Source organism: Primulina huaijiensis, chromosome 3, assembly GCF_012295235.1.
Source record: "Primulina huaijiensis isolate GDHJ02 chromosome 3, ASM1229523v2, whole genome shotgun sequence".
NCBI lineage: Eukaryota > Viridiplantae > Streptophyta > Magnoliopsida > Lamiales > Gesneriaceae > Primulina > Primulina huaijiensis.
Window position 1 is genome coordinate 15521801 of NC_133308.1, and position 9811 is coordinate 15531611.

The window sequence follows — 9811 nt, forward strand, 5'->3', positions numbered from 1 at the left end:
ATGACGCGATGTCATTGTTTGTCAGAAAGTTTGGAAAATTTATGAGAAGAAATCAAGGAAATTTCCATAAACAATATCAGAAAAACTACTCCAAAGAAGAACCTTATACTTGCTACAACTGTAGCAAAACTGGTCACTTCATTACTGACTGTACCAAACCAAAGAAGGACAGTCGAGGCTAAGCTGAAAGAGGGAAGATGACATATGACCATAAAAGAAAAACCAAGGATGACAAGAAGTCATTCAAAAAGAAACATGAGGTACTTCTAGCAGAGGAGAGCAAATCTAAGTGGGCGGAAACTGACAGTGAGGAGTCAAAGCATGAAACATCATACCGTTCAAGTGATGATGATGAAGAAGTTAAGTGCTTAATGGCAGATGATGCTGAACTGGAGTCAGCAAGTAAACATGTATTTGACTTCAGCTCTACTGATTTCACTCGTGAAGAACCCATTACAACATTGCATGACATGGTAAATGAGTAGCACAAACTTGCTCGATCATTTGAGAAGGTTAGAACTGAGTAAAATGATCCCAATGATGACAAAACTGAAACTGATGAGTCGGTTGAAATGTTGAGTGTAAGGCCCTGTAATTAATTATCCGGTAATTTGGTATAATTAGAATAATTATTGAGTTCCAAATTAAAATAATTATTTATGCCAAATAAATTCAAGAAGTGTGTTAAAAATATGTATTTTAGAATATCGGAGAATTTAACGATATAAAATACATATAGAGTTTAAATAACACACGAGTTCTTAAAATAAGTAAAATCCGGATAAATGGACTCAATTTATTAAATGTTGTGGTCAATTATTACACATATACACCACTTTATTAAATTAAAGAAAAGGGGAAAGAAGCAAACCCATTCCCGTAGCCTTTGTTTTCCTTTTTCTTCACAATACCGTCACCCTCATCACCTTCAAATTGGAGAGGCCATAACTTTACCGTCCGGCGTCGAAATCTCAAACGGTTTGAGGGGCTTTCTTCCTTACTTCAGTAGCTTCGTTTTGAACCATGAATCACCACTTTTGATGCTCGTTTCGGCCCAAATCGAGTCCTGTTCGTGGCTGCTACTGTTGGCTCGATTTAGGTGAGATTTAAGTTTAGTTTCTTGGAGTTTTGTTGCGTGTTGGAGTGGGTTTTAAGCCTTGTGATTTCCCTGTAACTCCAGCTCGTTTTCTGAATTTTCCCAGCTTGTTTTCTGATTTTTTTTAGCTCGTGAACAGTAAATCCGACGAGTTTCCGATGGGTTATCACCTCGAGACCGCTAGCGACTAGAGTAAGCTTCGACCTTGTGAGTTCGTAGTTCGAAATTTCAGCTTCTAAGCGTGATAGTAGGCTGCCGAAATTTTGATTTTTACCCGTTTCAATTTAAATTGTTTTCTTCGTTCGAATAGCGTTTTATTGACATATTTATTGGATAATTGTTGTAGGTTCTGTCATTGGAAATCTTAGAGGTATAATTCGACGAGCCTATTAATTATGTCGAATCGTTTTGTATTATATTGAAAGATATTATAGTATGGTTGTTATCGTTGGAATTAGTCTAAGGATTATTGAGTTGATATGGTTGGAATGTAAATAATGATGAGTTGAGGAATTATTCGGCTTATTTTGTTATTCTAGGCTGAGGGAGTTTAATTGATCATTCTTGAAGATCGTTTTCATGATATAGGTATGTTACAGCTTGGTAACATACGACGGTAAAACATAAATTATGTTTAATTGTCATTCTGTGTTACATGGATCGTGTTTATGACTTGTTGACTGTTGTAAATTGTTAAATGCCTTCGTTGTGGTCTATGTTTATTATTATGACATATTATTGGCATTTAGCATAGGGCATACAGTTATGACATTAATGTTGAGCCCTATCGTTCTTGTTAGCCATTGTTGATATCCGTTGTTATCTGGCACTGTTGTTTATCTCGGGATCATTGTGTGGCTGATAGGCCTATACACATGAGACTGTAGATGTGATTGAACAATCCCGTGGTTAGTGCAGCCTTTTGAGGTGAGCGCTGGGATTGTGTCATCTGGTTCGTTCTGTTGTGCCATCATGTTATATCGTATCAGCTGTATTGAGGCCGAGTCAGGGGTGTTATTCATCACAGCTTGGCATACCTCGCATACTTGGCAGGGCGGTTTAGCTGCATGATGATGTAGCTCCCCTGTGTTGTTGCTCGAGCATTATTCCAGTTGTTATCGTACCGTTTGTTGGCTCCTGTTATCCCAATTATTCGTTGAGCCTTTCATGCATTGCATATTACATTTTATTATATGATTATGCATGATTTATGATTATTGTTGTTATTGTTGAAATGTTTCATACCAGAATCCTAACCTCGGTTGTTTACTGTGGGGGCTACTGTGGTTGCTATTGGGCACCATGGTAGATTTCTCGAGTCGTTTTGCAGCATTAGGCCGGGGTTCCGCCACTGGAGCTCGGGATTGAGGTTGGATTGCTTGGTTTTGTCAGTGGAGTTTCCCAGTTAGTCTATATGTATGTCTTGAGTTTGTTTCAGTCTTGTATTGTAGTTTATTTGCCGGGGAGATGCCCCGTGTATCTGTAGTGATATTTGGTTGTTTTTGTAATGTTCTGAGTCTACCCTATGATTCTTATGATCTGGTGAGTATTTGGTAAGTTTTAATTTCTGTTTAGTCCTGGCCAGTGCGGCTATAGTTTGTTGACCTCGGTTTTTGTTTTTATGACTCTAGTTGGAGTATATTTTGATATAAACTATTTNGGGCCTCACATCTTGGTATCATAGCGTAAACTGGGATACGCTCGAACTAGAGTCTAGGGCACTCGAGTCTTGGCACTAAAATGGTTGTTGCGCCTGTGTATGCTACTTGACAGCATGTTTATGTAATTATATGATTTGTTTGCTTCCATTCTAATTGTTTTGGTGTTTTATCGTATAGAATGGAGGGAGGTGGAGAAATTCCTGTTGATGAGATTCCTCTAGCTCGAGGTCGAGGTCGTGGACGTGGTAGACCTCGTGTCCATGTTGTTGATGATACTTTTGTTGAGCAAGCGGCTGATCATCTAGACCAGCTTAGGATGGATGAGTTAGTTGCGCGTTTCCATTCTATGCATCCACCTCGATTTAGTGGTTCTGAGAGAGTTGAGAAAGCAGAACTATGGATTTCTGAGATTGAGGAATTGTTTGATTTTATTGAGTATCCTTCAGAGCGTCGATTGAGATTAGCTGTTCATCAGTTGAAAGATCGTGCCAAAATGTGGTGGTCTACTACATTGATGACTTTAGATGCTCAGAGGATTGTTTCATCATGGGATATATTCAAGCTGAAGTTTAAGGAAAGTTATTGTCCTCCATCATTTTACAGTTCTAAGGCTTCAGAGTTTCATAACCTGAAACAAGGCGATATGTCAGTTGTGGAGTATGCGGATACTTTTTATGCTATGCTGAGATATGCTCCTCATGTTGCTGTCGTCTTAAGTTTCATTGAAGGATTGAACGATCATCTGCACCCTTTTGTTTCTACCGGTAAGCCACTGAATTATCTTGAAGTAGTGGAAATAGCAAAAAGGGCTGAAGCTAGTCTTAAGCGGAGTGGCAATCGAGTGACTACCCAACATCATCATTCGGGAAGGCAACAATTCAATCAATCTGGTTTTGCATCTCTTCGTCCACATGGGAAGCAGTTTAAGAAGCCTGGTTCTAATTCTTCGAGTTCAGGGAACCGTGGTGGATATCGTTATAGTGGACCTTACTGTGATCACTGTGGAGGCAAGCATTCTAGTACTCAGTGTGTTGGAGTTCAAGGGGTTTGTAATAATTGTGGTCGGCTGGGTCATTTTGCTAGAGTTTGTCACAGTAAGACGGGGAAATCAGCCCAGGCAGGTAGTGGAGCTCAAAGTAATATAATTCCTGTAGCGTCCCAGTCTTCCCATCATCCTAGTCGCCCTTCGTATCAGAGTAGAGGACAAGGTGGTCAACAGAATCAGTAATTTGTTCATGTATTTGCCTTGACTGAGGATGAGGCTCAGGCAACTCCAGGTACTATCATTACCGGTAACTGTACTTTATGTGGTTTCATAGCACGAGTGTTATTTGATACCGGAGCTTCTCATTCCTTTGTTTCTCATGCATTCGTTGTTTCGCATGATCTTTGCACCACTAGTATGAATTCCAATCTATCTGTTGCTACTTCGATGGGCAAAATGATTATCACTGATAATGTGGTGTTAAATGCGGTTTTGTTTCACGATGAAAATGTTCTGTATCTGAATCTCATAGTCCTACCTATGCATGACTTTGATTGTATCGTTGGTATGGATGTTTTGACTGCAAATCGTGTCACTGTTGACTGTTATCGAGGAATAGTTCATTTCAGGCCTAGCTTTGCTCCTAAATGGAATTTCTATGGCCGTGGTTCTCAAGCCAAGATTCCTCTAGTTTCTGCCATTGAAATGAATCGATTGTTAGATTCTGGTCATGAAAGTTTTCTGGTTTATGCTGTTGATCTATCGCAAGATGAGCCACATATTTCTAATATTCATGTAGTCCGTGAGTTTCCTGATGTGTTTCTAGAAGAGATTCCGGGTTTTCCACCAGAACGAGAAGTTGAGTTCAGTATCGAATTAATGCCAGGAACTGAACCCATATCTCGAGCACCATATCGTTTAGCCCCTGTTGAGCTAAAAGAACTGAAAGAACAATTACAAGATTTGTTGAGTAAAGGTTATATTCGTCCGAGTTCTTCACCGTGTGGTGCACCGATTCTATTTGTCAAGAAGAAAGATGGTACGATGCGGATGTGTATTGATTATCGGCAACTGAATAAGTTTACTGTCAAGAATAAATATCCACTCCTTAGGATTGATGACTTATTTGATCAGTTGCAAGGTACTTCAGTGTTTTCTAAGATTGATCTCTGTTCTGGGTATCATCAAGTGCGAGTCAGACAAGAAGATGTGCCGAAAACAGCTTTTCGCACGAGATACGGACACTTTGAATTTTTGGTTATGCCTTTTGGTTTGACCAATGCTCCTGCCGTGTTTATGGACTTGATGAATCGAGTATTTCGTAAATATCTCGATCGTTTTGTGATTGTATTCATCGATGATATTCTTGTTTATTCCAAGTCCGAAGAAGAGAATGCCAAACACTTGAGGATAGTTCTTCGAATTCTTCAAAAGAAGCAGTTGTACGCAAAGCTATCCAAGTGTGAGTTTTGGTTAGATAGAGTTGTGTTTCTGGGCCATGTCATATATCAACATGGTATTTCTGTCGATCCAAGTAAAGTGGAGGCAGTTCTGAACTGGGCACAACCGACCAATGTGCCAGAGATTCGTAGTTTCATGGGTTTAGCTGGTTATTACAGGAGATTTATCGAAAATTTCTCAAAGATTGCTAGACCTATCACTCAACTGACTCAGAAAAATCAGAGATTCATTTGGTCTGATGAATGTGAGTCAAGTTTTGTCGAGTTCAAGAAGAGATTGACTTCTGCACTAGTTCTTACCATTCCAAGTGGTTCTGGAGGATTCGTTGTTTGTACCGACGCATCAAATCAAGGACTAGATTGTGTACTGATGCAGCATGGCAGAATGGTGGCCTATGGTTCTCGTCAGTTGAAACCACATGAGTCTAAGTATCCTGTTCATGACTTGGAGGCTGCTATCATTTTTGCTCTCAAGATTTGGAGGCATTATTTGTTTGGGGAGCAATTTGTAATCTATTCTGATCACAAAAATTTGAAGTATCTGTTCTCTCAGTCATATCTGAATATGAGACAGAGACGTTGGATGGATCTTTTGAAAGATTATGATTGTGAGATCCAGTATCATCCGGGAAAAGTGAATGTCATTGCTGATGCTTTGAGTCGTAAGATTGTTGATGTTAATTTATTCTCGATTCATGTTTCTAAGTTACGAGAGGATATTTTCACTTCTGGGTTGGATTTTCAAATCCAAGGTAATGCTGTTTGTGTATCTCAGATTTCTGTTGAGCCAGAGTTGATTCAAATTGTAAAGTCAGCTCAGAAAACTGATAATCGAATTCTGAAATCTTATGAGTTAGTATCTCAAAGACACCAATCTGGTTTCTCAATTCACTCAGATGATTCTCTTTGGCTGAATGGTAGGTTGGTTGTCCCATATATTCCTAAATCGCGTACAGCCATCCTTAAAGAAGCTCATTGTACTCGATATAGTATCCACCCAGGAGGCAGAAAAATGTATCATATTCTACGGCCTCAGTTTTGGTGGAAGAATATGAAAAAGGATGTGGCTGAGTTTGTGTCTCGTTGTATAATCTGCCAGCAAGTCAAAGCGGAACGAATGAGACCGGGAGGATTACTGCATAGTCTTGAGGTTCCTTGGTGGAACTGGGAGCACGTAGCTATGGATTTTGTTACGCATTTGCCACGTACTTCTCGTCATTTTGATGCCATTTGGGTGATTGTCGATAGATTATCTAAATCAGCACACTTTATTCCGTATGAGAGGACGTATTCATACAAGAAGATGGCTCGTCTGTATATTGAAAATGTCGTGAGATTTCATGGAATTCTAATTTCAATAGTCTAAGATCGTGACCCTAGATTCACATCAAAGTTTTGGACTAGTTTCCAAAAAGAAATGGGTACACGACTTGCGATGAGTACTGCGTACCATCCTCAGACAGATGGTCAGACAGAGCGCACGATCCAGACACTCGAGGATCTGCTTCGAGCTGTAGTCATGGATTTTAAAGACAGTTGGCAGGAAGCTTTACCACTGGTAGAATTTTCATATAACAACAATTTCCAGGTGACTATTGGTATGGCTCCTTTTGAAGCTTTTTACGGCAGACGGTGTCGATCACCTCTTTGTTGGGATGAATTTGGTGAGAAGCAGTTGACTGGACCTGATATTGTTCAGGAAATGAATGATAAAGTCCAGTTGATTCGTCAGAGAATGAAAGCTGCCCAAGATCGGCAAGCTAGTTATGCTAACAGACGTCGTCGACCTCTAGAATTTCAAGTTGGAGATTTTGTGTTTCTAAAAATCTCTTCGTTTAGAGGTGTTGTTCGTTTTGGTATGAGAGGTAAGTTGTCACCTCGTTTCGTTGGCCCCTACGAGATTGTTGAGCGTATTGAGACTTGCGCTTATCGTTTGGATTTGCCCCAGTCATTGTCTGGCATCCACGATGTTTTCCATGTTTCTATGTTGCGTAAGTATGTGCCCGATCCATCTCATGTGATTCAGCCTGATGAGGTTGAACTTGATCCTTCTCTATCGCATACTGAGTATCCTGTTTGTATCTTGGATCGTAAAGATAAAGTCTTACGCAATAAAGTTATACCACTTGTACGTGTTCAGTGGTCGAGGCATGGTGTAGAAGAATCAACGTGGGAAACAGAAGAGAAGATGAGAGCATCTTATCCATATCTGTTTGATTCTTAATATTGTATTGTTGGTTTCGTATCGTGTGTAAGATGTATGTGTATAAACAGAAATTTCGAGGACGAAATTTGTTTTAAGGGGTGGAGAAGTGTAAGGCCCTGTAATTAATTATCCGGTAATTTGGTATAATTAGAATAATTATTGAGTTCCAAATTAAAATAATTATTTATGCCAAATAAATTCAAGAAGTGTGTTAAAAATATGTATTTTGGAATATCGGAGAATTTAACGATATAAAATACATATAGAGTTTAAATAACACACGAGTTCTTAAAATAAGTAAAATCCGGATAAATGGACTCAATTTATTAAATGTTGTGGTCAATTATTACACATATACACCACTTTATTAAATTAAAGAAAAGGGGAAAGAAGCAAACCCATTCCCGTAGCCTTTGTTTTCCTTTTTCTTCACAATCCCGTCACCCTCATCACCTTCAAATTGGAGAGGCCATAACTTTACCGTCCGGCGTCGAAATCTCAAACGGTTTGAGGGGTTTTCTTTCTTACTTCAGTAGCTTTGTTTTGAACCATGAATCACCACTTTTGGTGCTCGTTTCAGCCCAAATCGAGTCCTGTTCGTGGCTGCTACTGTTGGCTCGATTTAGGTGAGATTTAAGTTTAGTTTCTTGGAGTTTTGTTGCGTGTTGGAGTGGGTTTTAAGCCTTGTGATTTCCCTGTAACTCCAGCACGTTTTCTGAATTTTTCCAGCTTGTTTTCTGATTTTTTTTAGCTCGTGAACAGTAAATCTGACAAGTTTCTGGTGGTTTATCACCTCGAGACCGCTAGCGACTAGAGTAAGCTTCGACCTTGTGAGTTCGTAGTTCGAAATTTCAGCTTCTAAGCGTGATAGTAGGCTGCCGAAATTTGGATTTTTACCCGTTTCAATTTAAATTGTTTTTGTCGTTCGAATAGCGTTTTATTGACATATTTATTGGATAATTGTTGTAGGTTCTGTCATTGGAAATCTTCGAGGTATAATTCGGCGAGCCTATTAATTATGTCGAATCGTTTTGTATTATATTGAAAGATATTATAGTATGGTTGTTATCGTTGCAATTAGTCTAAGGATTATCGAGTTGATATGGTTGGAATGTAAATAATGATGAGTTGTGGAATTATTCGGCTTATTTTGTTATTCTAGGCTGAGGGAGTTTAGTTGATCATTCTTGAAGATCGTTTTCATGATATAGGTATGTTACAGCTCGGTAACATACGACGGTAAAACATAAATTATGTTTAATTGTCATTCTGTGTTACATGAATCGTGTTTATGACTTGTTGACTGTTGTAAATTGTTAAATGCCTTCGTTGTGGTCTATGTTTATTATTATGACATATTATTGGCATTTTGCATAGGGCATACAATTATGACATTCATGTTGAGCCCTATCGTTATTGTTAGCCATTGTTGATATCCGTTGTTATCTGGCACTGTTGTTTATCTCGGGATCATTGTGTGGCTGATAGGCCTATACACATGAGACTGTAGATGTGATTGAACAATCCCGTGGTTAGTGCAGCCTTTTGAGGTGAGCGCTGGGATTGTGTCATCTGGTTCGTTCTGTTGTGCCATCCTGTTATATCGTATCAGCTGTATGGAGGCCGAGTCAGGGGTGTTATTCATCACAGCTTGGCATACCTCGCATACTTGGCAGGGCGGTTTAGCTGCATGACGATGTAGCTCCCCTGTGTTGTTGCTCGAGCATTATTCCAGTTGTTATCGTACCGTTTGTTGGCTCCTGTTATCCCAATTATTCGTTGAGCCTTTCATGCATTGCATATTACATTTTATTATATGATTATGCATGATTTATGATTATTGTTGTTATTGTTGAAATGTTTCATACCAGAATCCTAACCTCGGTTGTTTACTGGGGGGGCTACTGTGGTTGCTATTGGGCACCATGGTAGATCTCTCGAGTCGTTTCGCAGCATTAGGCCGGGGTTCCGCCAGTGGAGCTCGGGATTGAGGTTGGATTGCTTGGTTTTGTCAGTGGAGTTTCCCAGTTAGTCTATATGTATGTCTTGAGTTTATTTCAGTCTTGTATTGTAGTTTATTTGCCGGGGAGATGCCCCGTGTATCTGTAGTGATATTTGGTTGTTTTTGTAATGTTCTGAGTCTACCCTATGATTCTTATGATCTGGTGAGTATTTGGTAAGTTTTAATTTCTGTTTAGTCCTGGCCAGTGCGGCTATAGTTTGTTGACCTCGGTTTTTGTTTTTATGACTCTAGTTGGAGTATATTTTGATATAAACTGTTGCTTGAGTTTTTCGGGATGTCCTACTTACGGGAGGGTCATGCCGAAATTTTTCTAGGCCCTGAGGTCCGTTTTAAAGTACTTTTAAACCATTTCCGCTGCAGTTTTAAATCAAACCATTATT

General features: G+C 39.3%; 1 long non-coding RNA gene across 2 annotated transcripts; it reads left to right on the forward strand.

Annotated features, from left to right (window-relative positions):
- The first annotated feature begins 661 nt into the window (after positions 1 to 661).
- On the forward strand, positions 662 to 9630 carry LOC140973533 (uncharacterized). 2 transcript variants are annotated; one of them, XR_012174648.1, is made up of 3 exons: positions 662 to 1099; positions 1203 to 1303; positions 8378 to 9630. It is a non-coding gene; the product is annotated as an uncharacterized lncRNA (long non-coding RNA). The 2 variants fall into 2 exon arrangements; XR_012174649.1 differs by having other exon boundaries at positions 1225 to 1303.
- Positions 9631 to 9811: the final 181 nt, after the last annotated feature.